Below are 16648 nucleotides of genomic sequence, written 5' to 3'. Positions count from 1 at the left end.
TTTAATTAGAAAATACAACTAGTCAGCTGTAACACATCGTTGTTAAAATTGTTGACTAAAGCTAAATGTATCATTGATTTCCATATTAATTCCCTGCTTCTTAAACCATAAAGAACACGGACAAGCACTTTTAAGCGTACATTTATATCGTAGTCAGAGGCCGTCGGATGCCTTTTTTCATCGGCCGTCTGGATCTGAGAGGGCGATTATTGCGTAATGTGAGCCATGTGAGGAACTCAGAGGGCAGACGTCACAGACGAGAGAGCCGTGGATGGATGCCATTTTTCAATGAAACCGTGTAGGACAAAACCTTTGGATGGATAATCATTTTGCTGCCAAATGAAATGCAAAGTTATGTTTTGTGCTAAGTTAATTTGTCTTAAACTCTGAGTCGATCAGAACATTTCATTCATTATCTATTAGACTGCTTATCCTGCTTATCGGGGTCGCAGGGGGGGCCGGAGCCTATCCCAGCTGTTATTGGGCGAGCGGCGGGGTGCAACCTCAGACTTCCAGAGATTTGGAGTCTCGCACATTGTTCACATTAAATAATTTAGTCACAAGTCACTTGTGATTTATCTACAGTACATAATTTATTGCAGGATGCAGCGGGTGCTTTGTTGTCACCAGATTGCAGCAATGGAGACTTTGGAGAACAGGTGAAGAAACGTTTTGGAAGCGGTGAGGGAAGGTCTCAGGGTGACGCGTGGTCGAGCGAATGGGCCAGAATAACAAGCAAAATGTAGAAGAGGCGAGTGAGAGCAGCAACGTTGTCCGATTTAGACAGTGGCATCGAAGAACAGACGGGTGGCAGAGCTGGAAGCAGCAGAGATGACGATGCTGAGGTTCTCTTTGGGAGCGAAAAGGATGGATAGTATCAGGAATGAGTCAACACATGTTAGATGTTCTGGAGATGAAGTCAGATTGTTTGGACGTGTTAAGAGGAGGGATAACGAAGGTCCGGCCGGAAGGATGCGGAGGTTTTAACTGCCAGGCAGGGGGACTGGAAGAAGGCCGGAGAGGTTTATGGATCAAATGAATTGACAGGAAGTCAGTTGGTGTAAGAGAAGAGGATGCAGAGAACAAGGTTAGATGGAGGAAGATGATTCACTGTGGCGACTCTTCGAGGGAGCAGCCCAAAGCAAAAGAAGGCGAATTGGGTGCTTTGTAGAGCTGAAACAATCTTAATTCTGATCGCATTTCAAGCCCTTTTTTTTTTCTGTTACTCTTCATTGTGTGCTCTCTGCGTGCTCTTATAGATTCAGCCTGCGCCAGAATCCGTGAGAGCAGTTCATACTGTATGTGCATCTAATCTGACTGATTTCCTATCAACCTGTTTTTTTCCCACACACCGTGTCCCATATGGCTCTTTATTGATCCACTTTTATGCACCTTCAGCTTGATTATGGAAAGTAGCGGAGGTCCTCGCTGACAGAACAGGCAGAGATCGAGTGCAGATTCACTACTATGCCAAACATTTGGTACATTTACCTTTGGAGATGAACATGAATCAGGATTAGCAGAGTCAAATGAGAATTTTAGCCACAACATGCTCAATCTAAGCGATCCAATATGATCTATGCAAAATGCAGGGGTGTAAGACGTCTCATATTACCCTTTCACAAGCCTGTCTTATCATGTGTAACCAGACAAGCTGCTTGTTGACTCAACCTTGCCTTCCTCAGAGGCAACATTTTGAAGAGAAAATTAACATTTTGATGAGAGTGACGTCTCAGTACGCTGCCGAAGCCACTCTGTCGTCTCCAGCTGATAAAGACTTTTTAAAAAAAAACTGTCAGAAATCATCTCTCCTGCGATCGAATCGGGACGATAAAAATCACGAGGAGGTTTTTCATTTATTTGTTCCATTACTCATCAAAAAAAAAAAAAAAAAGAAAAGAAAAAAAAAAACAATCATTCTGTGGTAATGATTAAATCGAAATAGAAATTATGGATTTGACTGTAAACTTGGCTTGTCCTTGTTAATTGAAAACATTGTTCTACTCTGCCTTGTGGGTATTTTTAGTTGAAGTTTTTTTTTTTAACATCTGAGCTCAAAACTTATACTTTTAGAGCGAAGGTTGTTGTTTGTACCGTTCAGCACTTTGTCGTATGTACAATAAATGGTCAGCTCAACATAATGACATCCAACTTTAATGGCACATACTGCAGATACAAACTAAATTCCTTAAGAAGTGCCTCTGGAGACTGCCCTTTTTGTTTTAAACTGTGTATGAATTGCATCAATATTATTTTAAGTTCCGGGTAAATAAATTGATAATGAATTCCTCTTATGGTCGGTACAGACAATGTCATATTTAGTCTCAACAAGGACACGGTATATTGATTTTGTTTGATTTGCTATTGGTAAGTGTTTACGCCATTATCCATTATTGTGTTGGAAATGAAAGCCTGTTAAGGTTATATAACATAATTACCCTGTGATAAAGGCATCCGCAGGTTCTGTTGAACTCTTGGAAAAGTACCACACGAGTCTTCCCTCATTTCAGTATCTATTTTGAATTACAGGGTTAGATGATGAAACACGTGTAATACACTTTTGATATATTACACTTACCTTTTTCTAGCTATAGATGTTTATGTCAGAATATTGCAATGCATACTCTTAGAAGTATTTTCTTTTGATTCATTGTTGCCATGATAATCAACTTGTGTTTTCGACCCCGGGCCACCTTGAGCCTTTTTGTGTAAAAGTTGTATGCTTTCCAGCCTGACTGCACGGGTTCAAAGTTCTCTGACTTTCTCCCCTCAATCACTCCAAGCAGGCTTTTTGGAAAATGGCCATCAGACAGCTGAAGACAAAATCTGGAGACCAGTTCTAAATATATCAGTATTTACTACATTTGGTTATTTCATCTCCAAATCAACAATAGATAATCCATGTGGTTTCCATTTTTATTTATTTTATTCATTTATTTTATTATTTTATCTGGATGCCTGATCCTCTTTCAATTCAGTAAATAAAAAAAAAAAGTCGTAGTTTAAGTGTTATTTCAGTCTTTTATGTCTTATTACACTCACTTGGTTCATCTGTTCTTTACGTGATGAACCCTAAACTATTGACAAGTAAAAAATGAATGGGCAAAAACTTGCGACGAGGCGACCTCGAATATGGGGCAACGCAATCCCTGTAATATATTGTGATTTTGTTTTTCCCTTTTTATTGTAATTGCATCGTAATTAATAGCCACTGCCTCTCTGTTGTATGGAGGATAAAATCTTCTGTGAATTCAAAGCTTCGATAGCAAGATTACATGGTTCAGTATCTCGTGGAACAGAAAAGAAACAATACTATGGGGGATTTTTGATCGCAACTTGTGTGCGATTTTACACAATTTCATTAGAATTGTATGAAAATATGTTGTGAATCCGCCCTTGCTTTGTATCACAGAATCAGTTCCTCAGCAGCAAGTCTCTTGTGTGGTAGCCTTGGATGTGTCCTTGCAGATTATAAGGGTAGTGGAATCTTGCTTACTGATTATGTGTCCACAAGCCCTGCAGATCTGAGCAGACTTTCTTTGATGCATGTTTATGGTGAGCACAGCTTGACGGCTTCTGTGAGACCTACTGCGCCTAAAACACGTCTGAATGGTTGGGTATCTTTATTAGATATTTCTTTCCTCCTCCATAAATAGTATTAACCTGGTTTTTATTGTAAAGCTCTTCCTAGCTGCATTATGTAACAGTTTCTTGAGGAGTGACAGTATGGTTTGAGAAGGACTTTATCCTCTGCTTGTAATGTGAAAAGATTAAATGCAAATAAAATTGGAGTATGGACACCATACGGTATATGAAATAAAAATGAAGTACTTGTTTATTCTAGTGCATGTAGAAATTCATTTTTAGCCCTCAAGATAGTCCTCCGGTAAAGATTCAGCAACCCACAACTTGTTCTTAGAGGTTATAAGCGGTGCTTATTTGTTTGGCTACATCAAACCTCAGTCCCAGCACCGACTTGTAATATTTGATTCCTCCGTCTCCAACGCTGTTCTGAATGGCGCAATGGTGGTGGTACCATCTGCAAAGTATCAAGAAATGTCCAGACCCCGAATGTCTTGCAACAACCTTTGACCCGACTCCTGTCTCTGACCAAGACTCATAAACACAGGGCCATCATTATATAATGTAATGTGCAAAACAAAATATGAGGTGGCTCTCTTCACTATCACCCACACTTTCAATATGAATTATGAAATATATAAGGGTATAACAAAGGAAAATTAAACTAGTTATTCTTCTCGACTTTAAAACACGACTTTGCTAATACATTCTGTTACTATAGTAACAGTAATTTGACTCTTATACTGTACTGGCCTTGCACAATTTTCACCATGTTTTACAGGGAATAGCAGACCCCCTAATATTCATAATCTTCATCTATATAATTCATTTCTGTCAGTCTCTATGGCTGGCTGCTGCTTTCGATGCGCTTAGAATAATGCAGTGCCCCAAAAAATATGGAGTAATAATACATTATTTGAGTTCTCCTGTTCATTTGTGTGTTATATGTGTAAAACAAGATACCACTCCATAAACAACCAAGATTCTGCAGTCTTGCTTAATATGCATACAAAGTATAGCTGACATACATACTGTCTAAACACATATAGCGTAAAATGTATATCGCATCAAATGTCATTATAATCTATACTATTGCTTTTTACCTTTTACCAGGCCGACTTGTTGATTTGGAAAAGCCACAAAGGTAGTTTGACAAGCATGTATGCTATTGTGTACCATTACGTGATGTTAGGAAAAAGTGGCAACCCCGATCCAGCGATTTAAATGTTATGTTAAGCTCCAGATTACTGGCAGGTAGTCAGGTTTTCACTTAACAAGGTAGTAGCTTGCCAAGGCTGCATCGGCAGACGCAGTAATGTGTTTTGAAACCAACTTGCTGGAGCAACGAAAGCCTTGTCATGAAATCTGCATGTATTTGTTAAATCAAAGACTTGTACTCAAAATAGGTGCAGCATTCATGTTAAACACTGTTATCCACTCCAATGATCGGTGGTTAAGTCACTGCAATAAAGTCATTACTCTTCTACTTCATCTTTGTTGCTAGGTAACATCATTCCTCATGTTGCTCAAACCTCAGCATAGTAATGTTGGTGTGAAAGTACGGTTCCGTGTCGGTAATGCCTTCCTTTTTTTCGGAAAGCCAGCCACCTACAGGGAAAAAAAAACAAGGTTGCTGGTTAAAAAAAAAATGCGCAAAATTATTTTATTGAAAGAAGAGGCAATGGAAATGTCTTTGTAAAGTATTACATTAGGGAGCTTGTGTCTTATGAGAACATTATAAATCTGCTCAACAGTAATAGAGCGGTCAGCCTCTCAGACCAGAAAATGACTTATTATGTGTCAGCTTTTCCCATCTTCTTTAAGGTATTTTGGCTAAAATTCTTAATAATTAATTTCCCTATTTAAAGTGTGTCATGTTTGATTTATCACCAAGAAGGTACAGTGAGCCTACAGCATCGAGGTGGCACTGACTTCTGCATGACAAAAACTGAGGTTCAACTCAACAGGCATTCATTTATTTGATTATTTTTAATACGGGTTTCCCGTATCTATAATTAAAATTGTGTGGAATAAAAAGGTGTCTGCAATGTGTAGCAGTGCAGTGAGGTAGCTGGTCAGGGTGTCCTGGGTTCGGAGTGACTGTTTGTCTTAGTTTGTTGCATCTGCACACCAGTTCGAGTAGATCTTGGCATTGTACGGCCCGTGGGCCACATCCGGCCCGTTTTGCTTTCTTATCCGGCTCAAACTACTTTCTTTTAATATTTTCAATAAGTATTTTCAATCAATATTAATACGTTTTAATATTTCAACTTACAACTTTCAATATTTCAATATTCATTTTTTTCCCTTTGTTTAATTTTGTATGGATGATTACAATCAAATAATGTTGCTACATTTCTATGATCATTATTGATTTTGAAGTTGAAATAAAATGCCGAAAAATCTAAATATTTAAATTGCAATTTACATTTTGTTCAATTTACATGCTACCTAGTTGGCCCGCGCATAAAAATTAAAAAAGAAATGTGGCCCGCCAGGCAAAAAGAATCGCCCACCGCTGAGTTAGAGATCACGATGCATCTTTGCCGAATCAGGCGGTCAGTTGATAAGCACAGTAACTTACACACAAGAGTCTTTTTTAATATTTATAACATTAACAAGAGTATTCTTAAGGTTTCGGCTGGTGGTTTGGTCTCTGCAAAGTAAAATACCAGACTTAACATGTATCCATTTAAAGCAGTACCCTTTCCTTCTGCACCTCTGCAGATAGGCAAGGGATATTGAATTTCTACCCCTAAAATTAATTTCAATTATTATCTTCAGTTGAGTTAATTCTTGTGGTTGTTTTTTTTTTATTGACATAAACCTGCTCAATGTGTGTTTTTTGTCTGTGAGCCAGGGCCAGCTGTTACGGCGGCGATAACAAAGGATGGAGAAGTTGTTTATTTTTCAAGATGCCATTAAGTATAAAAGAAGAAGAAAATCAACAACAACACAATACCTTGGTGAAATCTTAAAAGAAAATTAAGGTCTTTCAATATGTTTTACAAATGTTTCATCATCCTACCCAAAGAGAACACACTCAGGGACAAACAGAACCTCAGGCCCTTAGCCAAAGGAATATCTTTTCATTTAGATAGGGTTATTTTTATTTCATGACATGGCCAAAACATTTTCACAAAGTAAGAGCCATCATGGTCTTATTTAGAAGCAAATAATATGTTTAACACAAAGTAAGTAAAGACAGGAAAGCCAAAGTTTCTCCTGTGTTTAAACGTTATTTTTGGCCTATGTGAATATGATAAAAACCAGATACCTGTTTTCAGAAACAAAATAATATTCAGGTTCTGCGATAGCGGCGGAAGGGTAAGAGCCAAACACAAAGACAGTGATTTTCAAACGGTAACGTGAGGGATGGGGGATGATTAGGATAAGTGCCACAGCACAGCGAAACATCCCTGCAAAAATGTCATAACAGCCACACTGAATTTGCTGTGCGCAAAGTGACTGTAGGATTCAATTTAGTTCAAACTCGGAACATAATAAGCAACTGTGCCCACCTGCCCCGACATGCCAAGAAGTACCTGTAGCTGCGCTGGCTTTACCACTGTATCATAAGTCATTTATGCAAGAGATGAAACAGCTCCTGAAACAATGGGACGTTTCTGGCATTGTGCGTCTATAGGATTTATGATCAATTCTTTACTTCTATTGTGTTGCGGCTCAAATTTAGACATATACGTCATCAAGACAGATGGTCTCATTCCATTCATCACCTATGCTTGGGAATAAACATCATACCGATTTGAATATATAGCGACGGCTTGCAATTTTGCTTAAAATGTTACTTGGCCATCACTGGCGGTTCACAAACCCATCTTGGTCTCTTTCTTCCTTGTTCGTTTTCTTTATGGGCCTCTGGTTTTCCTTTCCTGTCAGAACAGTTGCCAAACATCATGTTTCCCTGTAATTCTCAGCAGAGGAAAGTGATTCATTGAAGGTTACCCGGCTACCCAGCAGCCCCCACCTGCCCTCGTGACTGCTCTCTTTTCTTATATGTGACGATCCCTATGCACACACACACACACACACACATACACACACATTTCATGTGCAAATGTTTTCAATCAAACGAATGGCTACAAAGAAAAAAAAAAAAAAACATGTGATACATTGCGATATATGTTGTTGAACGTTAATTAAGGAGATCTACTTGATTTTGATAGGGTGTGTATAAAATAATACAAATACAAATTTACCCCAGGCCAATGAAACCTGGGTCATCTAATCTTGGTGAGACCACTCTGGGAGGTGAAACCTTTCCGTTCTTTAATATGTTTGATTAATTACAGGAGTTTCAATGTTTGAATCTTGGCTAAAGTGGTGTTAACTTTTTCAGTGAGTGTTGTCGTAAACAGAAGCAGGAAATTAAGGAGTGCAAGTACTATCCTATTAAGAGATTATGCAGGCATTATCATCTTAATGCTTTAGTAGTCAGCATTGCTTTTTCAACGTTAACAACGAAGTCTTTTGATCATCAGCGGAAGGAGCAACTCGGACTTTGGAAAAAACAAAGGAGGAAGAAATATTGTCAATTTGGTGGATAAAAAATGTGGACGGGAAGGGCGGTTTTCAGGGATTTGCATCCCAATGATAACAGCGCAAGATGATCTTTCTTTTGTCAAAATAAACAAGGAGACGGTCGGAGTCGAGGAATAAAGGTGTGCAAAGTTAGAAGTGTTACGCTTCATGAGCCTATATGTGAAGGGGAACTGATATTGAGCATGGGTAAGAAATATCAGTTTGGTCGAAATAAAATAAAGAGGATGAAGGGACAATATATTTAAGGGCACTTTTCTGTCTTTACTCCTGTCGTTTGCGTTTGAGCACCTTTTTAGTGAGATCAAATATGTCCTATATAACGGCACGTTCAAAACATACAGAGATACGAATGCAATGTCAATACTCGGGGTTGTGTTACCGTTGCAACTACCTCAGTGTGGGCAAACTCCGTGCTGCTGTAGAATTATATTCAGAAGCGACACATGAGATGGGACAAGGCACTCGGGAGACTGAAACCCAGGGGTGCGAGATTCAGTTGCCAGCTCATCTCTTCAAGTGCCAGGGGATGAGGCTCAGTCGCTGCAATGCACCGCACAAGAGAAATGATTCCCGCTAAAGGATCCACCAATTTAACTTTACATTTAGTAGATTAAATACCCTGAAATTTAAACTGAGAATTTCCTGGATGTTTTCTTATTGTTCTTGGATGTTGAGGAGCTTGAAATGATAATAGTAATAATGATAATAACACAGACTGCAGTGGAAATGTGAAGTCAAAGGGGTAATGGGTGCTTCCACCTCATATTTCTTCTCAGTTTGCACGTTCTGTTCCCCCTCAAGTCCTTCCAGTCTCTCCATCCCTTGTTATCAGCGAGGGTGCAGGCATGGGGATCCCCTGAGGAGAGGTGCCCGGAAGGCTAAAAACTGCCTGCTTTCCTGTTCCCTGCCTCGCTTTTCTTCAAGCCTGAGGTTGAACACCATCAGGGAGTGCAAGTTACTGGGTTACCGTGGTGTCTCATTGTGAAAACGCAGCACATGCAACCACTTGCAGGCTTGATCCTGGGAAAAGAATTTGCCAAACATCTGAAGATAGGCAAGTACTCCCAATGACCCTAAAAGTCGAAGTACAACCATTACACAAATGTATGATTAACTTTTATGTCCCTTCATTAACCTACAGTGAGGGTTTTAACATAATATAAAATTGTAATACTATTTTTATTGTGCTTTTTTTTTTTTATTTATTGACCGAATCTTACCTGTAACTGACTGTGAATTTGAGATTTAAACAGTTCAATTATGGACCTGAGTTTGTGTTCATCTGCATTGAGCTGAATAAAATGTTGACAAAGATTACAGTTATTCTTCCAGGACTGATCACTTCGAGCTATTGTTTGTTCAAACTAGAAAGATTTTTGTTTTGATGTTTTCTCTCATGCTCAGCGGTTTATACACAATTTGCATGAGGAAGTCATAACAACCTTGTACTCATCATTTCAGCAAATGCAATGTAATAGAATTGCTTCTTAAAAAAAACACATTGACCTTAACTGTAACAGCTAAATTTTGCCTTTCCAATTCCAAACAGTAAAACAAAGCTTTTGCTGCCAACATAATAACAGTGATACAAAACAATCCAGTTATTTTTTGGCGGCAAGCTGTCTAAGAAATATGGGGATTTGCGTCATGCAGACACGAGTAAATAGATAAGCTGCGACACACTTTATTTGAATTATTTCAAATAGTAGCCGGGATCACACTATTGCTCATAGACAAATGTTTGTGGCAGCAACACGTATATTTCTTGGAACAAAGACATCAAAAACTGACAGGGCCAAAGCCCTGCCATACCTTTTTCCTTTAGCCATCACTTAGAATAAATGGTTGACTTGTGAGCCAATAGCTAAACATTATCACGAGGCCAACCTCGACTCTAAAGGAATAATTTCGAAACAAAATCAATCCCCGCAAAGCTACTGGGAGAGGAAAAATGGTGTATGTTCTGTGTTTTTGTCTCAAATATAACAGCTGAGGCTTTGGTGATCATACCTCTCTAAATGTTTTCTCTTGATGTGATCTGCTCCTCAAAGTTTTCTGAAAACACGTGCACGTGCAGAACACGGAAAACCTTTTGAAATCTAAAAGACCAGCCCAGGGTGAACGCCGCCTCTCGCTCGATGAAAGCTTGGGTAGGTTTCCTGTCCTACATAGTCGTTGAATGAAGGAATGGATGACCGAAAAATTTACCAATATGTTTATTTTCCATTTTTTACTTAAAATTAGGTAACACGGGGCGCCAGGATGGGCTTGAGGAGAACATTGAGAACAAGTTCGTTCAGTGTGGAAATTTATGTTCACTTATTGTCGGCAACGTAATGTGATCATCTGTTTGAAGGAAACATGGTCTGCTTTGCATACAAATGACTCTTATTGCTCTGGAGAAGACAAATAGAAAACACAATATGTATGTACACTCTGCACCATTGTAGTATTATATTAGTAACTTACTGATTGTTATATTCTCAAGGCGATACTGCGATCTGATTGTTGGTGTGCGTGGAACGCATGTTCTTCCCGCTTCTGCGTGGGTTTAATCCACATGTGTAAATGGCAGAGATAATGTCTTATAACTCTATGTATGGCCCTGTGATCAAGCGACGGGCCAGTCCGGGGTGAACGTTGCCTCTCGCCAAATTGAAATAGAAAAAAAAAAATCAGTTGATCAGTGAACAAAACAACAGGATTTATATATTTATTTAGAATTTTGAATTTGCCGTTGATGGCACATAATCGCACTTCCTGTGTCAACAGTGTGATGATAACCTGCTGAAATGCTGCCGATTAAACGGTGCTGGTCTTTGCACTAAATTTAATCATAAAGACTGATTCCACCATGACTTTTTCTCCGCGTATTGATTCAGAAATAATTGATAGATTCAAAAATATTGATACGGGTTGGTGCGTATTAATCCAGGATGCTTTAAAGAATATTTTGAGACAATTGTATGCAGTGCAGAACACTGTCTGCTATGAGAGCTTTTTTTTATCATTACAGTGCTGCCGCCAGAGTGTCACAACATCGGAAAGGAATGGTTTTGTGTACGTAGCACAAAGGACAGCGGGGGAAGTAAAATAGCAGTTTGTGTACCCCATACTAACAAATTCTGCAAAATTTTCCAATATGCCAAGCCCTCCACAATCATTTACAACACTTATCCCCAGGCATTTACTCACAGTCTAGACATAGAAGCTCTCTCTCCGTGTGGGCATTTTAACAATTTCGACGTAACTTATAGCAGATGTTATTATCAATTATTATCCTTTCCGGCTTTCATGACTATTGAAGCACCAGTGGAAAAAGTGTACATTCATATTCATTAAGCTACAACTGATCTCTCAGCTCGAGGAAATTTTCCCCAGGATAAAGTGCTTTTGTCCGGGACTTCTTCTCCCATTTGATGCCAGTATTATCTTGTTAAAGCCGGTTGGTGCAAACACAATGGATTGTTGAGAACGGCATCCAGATGAAGTGTTTACATCCATTAGCCACTGCCTAACCGCATTTCAGTAGCTCCACACTAAAATTCAGAAAATATGAGCTACTGTTTTTGATTCTTCAAATAATACCATAAGGTTTTCATAGATATTCCACAAGTTGTAGTCTATTCCTCTGAGATCAGAATGAGACTGCAGCTATGCACATTAGGAATCCCACCACGATGCTGTCACTCATCGTACCGTCTGCACTTTTCAGTCACACATCCAAGCTCTTTTAGCAGACAGACATTGTAGTGTTCAGCTGCTCGACAATTTCAGTTTGTAAGTTGTCAGTCAATGTTTGACCGATGACACATTCGTTCCTGTTGCCGTGCGCGACTGTGTCACAGCTGCGCACTCTGCCTGGATTGAAAAAAAAAAAATGAAAACAATAACAACCCGACAAATCAGACATCAGTCCTCCATATATCTGCTGTCCTTTATTTGCCACATGGTAGAACCACCATCATCTAATGATGGAGGCCGAATAAGACAAAAAAGTTGTCTTGTTCCGTTTAATGGCCAAAACAGATTGATTAAACTGTGACTCTGTCTTTTAACAAGCTCTTAAATGCCAGCCTACCCACAAATTCTCGGATTTAATTCCAAACACTGGAAAGGTCACAGAGAAAAGCAGCTGCTCTGGAAAATCTTGACCTCGGTCATGTTGGTGTGAGCTTTCCAGCTTTCTTTGCTTTGCGTTGAACTGATGTACTGTGTTTCATTATTTCCTTTAAAGATTACAGAGAATCCTTTCAGTGTGTGCAGGCTTTTCATGCATATCACTGCGGGGGAACAGTCAAAGGACACATCAATGTTTTCTTTTTCTCACAGGTATTATCAGAAAATCAGTTATACATTCAGTAAGATATGAAAGAGAACAAGTAGAGGGCTGTCAAGATAAGTCACTTTTTCCAAAGCTCCAAATGCAATTGGCCATTCTCAAGAGGCCAGAGACACATAGCGCATGAGGTTTCATACATTCATTTGTTTATCCATCCATCCATCCATCCATCCATCCATCCATCCATCCATCCATCCATCCATCCATCCATCCATTCATTCTACCTACCGCTTGTCAGCCAGTCACCGACCTCATTTATTTATTTATGCATTTAGGTAGTTAGTTAACTAACAACTTAACTCTTACTATATATCTATATATGCATTCAATATAGATTGATGTGTGTAAATGTTAAATAATTTTAAATATCAAAATCCTAATTATGTGGTATATTGCTGATGTTACTTATGTGTCTTTCATATATATATATATATATATATATATATATATATAAATGTATAGACTCTTGATGTTTCCGACCGCTCAGATATCATTGCATTAAAACTACAAGTTTATTACATTTCTGGTAATAGTAAGGAAAATATTGCATTCATTGCACATTCCAAATTTCACATTGCAATGCCAACTGAGGTGTTTTGTAGATATCTTGTAAATGTATCCCTGCTCTGCATCTCGTTTGTCATAATTAAATAAAGTAAACTTTACTAATTAAATGGAAAACTGAGAACAGACGTCTTGGGGTCGGTTTGGAAGAGTCGGTTCCTCCTGTTTGAAAATGGCTACTTTTGTTTTATTTTTTTTTCACAAAGAAAGCAAGATAGTTAGCATTTAAGTTCATTAGAATCAAGAGAACTTCTGTTGACCAATTGACCAAGAAGATGATGCTAATGAGGACTAGTCTGTGTTTTCTCGAATACGCGGAGAATGAAAGGGATTTAAAGACATAACTGCTATGTTATGCAAACTTGATTGATCATCAGCTGTTGCTGCCAAACCTTTTGCTTGAAACGCACCTCTCCTCCTCCTTTTTTCGTAATCACAGTCTTAACATGCTCCTTTTATTTTGCTGCTCATTGCAGTTCAATGCAGGTTCCTTGTTTTGAGCTCAGCCGCTCCTCATTTGTGCTACTTGTAAATAATAGCTGTCGCACAACGACAAGAATGAATGAAGTGGAAATACAACTTGAGCGGGGAAAATCAAACTGCTCATTTAATTAGATGTATCTTGTATTTTTCTTCATCAGCCCTATTTTTTTCCTCACTTAAACCTTCCTGTTTTTCCTGTTTAGTTTGGTCTGTCTTCATTTCCCATATTTTCTGTTTTCCTCCCCTCTTGTCACCATTTGTCGAGGGTATTGTCTGTTCATCCCTCACTACCACCTTGTCTATTTCTTTGGTTGCCTTCAATCAGTAGTTCTGTCATGTTTGCAGATATGTCAATAAAACGAGTAAAACCACATCGACTGTGAATGCCTCAAACCAAATAGAGGTATCGTCTCTGAAATGCGATGTTATTTCCTGCTGTTAGTCGACCCACTATATATCTCAATCCCTCAGTCCGCCCACCGTCTACTACTATGTGATCAGTTATCAGATAAAATTGCAGATTAGATTTTCTTGAAATGAATAAATCAGGTACGGGCTGATTTAATGACTCGATACTATCGAAGTCTGTGAAATTTGTTGGTCTTCGGAGCATTTTCGCCAAGTCGCGTTGTGACTTTTTAAAAATTTATTATTCATTTCCTGAACAGCTCAAGAGGAGCAGTAACATAAGAGTTACATGACTATGTTGCAGTCAACTAGACCCTTATTGCTTATTTAGGTGGATCACTGTATTTTCAAGGGTGGTACCAGGGTTTTCCTGGGTTTATTACAGCCCAGTAGAGTCCAAACATGTTTAAAGGGTAATGAACTTCACTTGAACTGACTGGATTCCTGCACACAGGCTTCTGCTAGTTGAGGGAAACAACCGACTTATAGCTGCACAGCAGGATGACGGGTTTTGGGGATGCAGTTTGGTGTCAAAGTGATAGAGGCAGAGTTAAATGAAACAAAGCCCTGATCACACCAGGCTTGAAAGCTGTCGGAGTGCAGGTTTATGCCTGGTATTAAAATTAATTTCTGCGTGTCCTCAGTAATCACTTGCAGTGATGAAAATTACCCACTCTGCATGTATAAACTGGCCTTTTCCATTTATCAGAGACCATATGTGTTTTGGTCGTAGCCCTATCTACCCAAGAGAATGCGTATGTACTGCAATTGTTTTTTTGAAATGTAGTCAGTTAGTTCGTTAGTTTTGATTCCTGGTGACATGGTGGTGAAGCTGTGTGCGCTTCTGCTTCACAGCAAGGTTCAATTCCGACCAAAGGTGTGTGTGGTGTTTGCATCTTCTCCCCCGTGTTCCTCCCATAATTCAAAAACATCCCGTAGGTTCACTGAAGACTCCTAATGGCCGTGACGTGTGAAAAATAAGGGAGTTTGTTTCTCTGTAAATGACGTTTGAATGAAAGAGTGAATGGTTGTGTATCTCCCTGTTACCCCGTGATTGACTGTACTGGTCCAGGGTGAACCCTGCCTGACACTGGGGAGAGGCTTCAGCCCCTCCGCAACACCGACTGCAGGATTATGAATGAATGAATGCATCAACAAACCTAGTCATTCATTTTCCATTGGCTCTTCAATACTGAGTGAATTCTGTTTTATTTGATGCTATTACAGAGAGAAAGATTGAGCAGATTGCCTGCTGGTTTGGTTCTATACATTTAGGGCAGACACACACAAATACACACACACACACACACACACACACACACACACACACAATTATGAATGACTCTTTACGTAAGCATCGGTAATTAGGAAATGAGGCATCACTGGACGGCTTGCATGTCCACCAGGATACAGGGTATATTTACATCAGTTTTAAGCAAAGTTCTCTTGAGATCACATCAGTTAGAAGTCGAGTTGACTTCAGGTGCAGTGGGGAGTAAAGAAATGTGTTTCTTGCAGCTAATGACATTGCACTGCTTTTGATTCATCAGGGACTGTCCAACCTGAATATTAGTCCTAACCTTGAGAGGCAATCCTCTCTAACCCTTACCTAAGTCAAAACCTCAAAGCAAATAGGCATCTTTTTAGGTTTTAAACACATAAAAAGGGTGTGATCTTGATTTAATCTAAGTGAAGATGGTCACTCCTCAATTCCCCATCAACGAGCAGGGCCCTGCTTGGGTGCCCACTGACTACCATCAAGGATTCAGAAACATCAAATCATTTTCAGTGCTATCCACTCAACTCCCCAGTAAGAGGACTGTAATATGCACAAGGGAATTTCATTGTGGCAGAAACTTAGCCAACGATAGGTGGCATAGCTAACAACCACTCTCCGCTGCAAAATTAGTTACTGCTGGCTTATTGTCGAGGGAAAATTAGCAGCTATATGAGGGCCACTACCGCTGGGAATGGAGTATCAAATGTATTCCTAGTTCTATTGGCATCAACATCTTAATCAAGTGAGGTCAAACACTACGGAGAGAAAAAAAACGAAGGAAATTAAAGGCCTCTAACACTTCGTGAAAGGCGATGTTGGGTACAATCGACGACAGCGGCAATCAAGAAAAGAAAAGAAAAAAGGCCGTGCTCCTGCAAAAGGTATCAGACCCCTTGTAAAACTGCTGCTTGACTGCGGCTTGTTCTCCTCCAAACCTTTCTTATTTTTATCTACCTTTTCTTGTGTTCTTAAGTTGTTTTACACTGTAAATGGAACAAGAGCTGCTGCACTTCCTCTGCTGTTCATGTAAGACAAGTTTACCTCACCAGCTCTAGTGATTCATCTGCCAGCTTTCCCCGACTGCCCGAAGGACCGTAGTAATGCACGATAAGTGCACAGGCAGAGTGAGCATAATAAAGCACTTCCTTACCACCGTACTAGTCAACCTACAGAGCCGACCTTTTTTCTTTCAAGAATGGCTGTGAAAGGATAGCCGGCATGGGGTTCTGTTATCTGTGGTGTTCGTTTTAAAGATATCCAACTCACTTGGCGGGCACATGAGAAAGTGCTCTTTGCAAATATGCAGTAGAACTCGATGTCCCGACTAAAACCGGACTTCGAATTCTGCTTGGCAACTCTCCTGTATCGTCTGCTTCAGAGCAACGTAACACTTTCATGCCCTCTATGTTAATTCAATTGATAGTCGC

This window comes from Fistularia commersonii, chromosome 26 (genome assembly GCF_037954325.1).
Source record: "Fistularia commersonii isolate RoL2024-O1a breed Wild chromosome 26, RoL_Fcom_v1.0, whole genome shotgun sequence".
NCBI lineage: Eukaryota > Metazoa > Chordata > Actinopteri > Syngnathiformes > Fistulariidae > Fistularia > Fistularia commersonii.
This window is presented reverse-complemented; position numbering follows the sequence as displayed.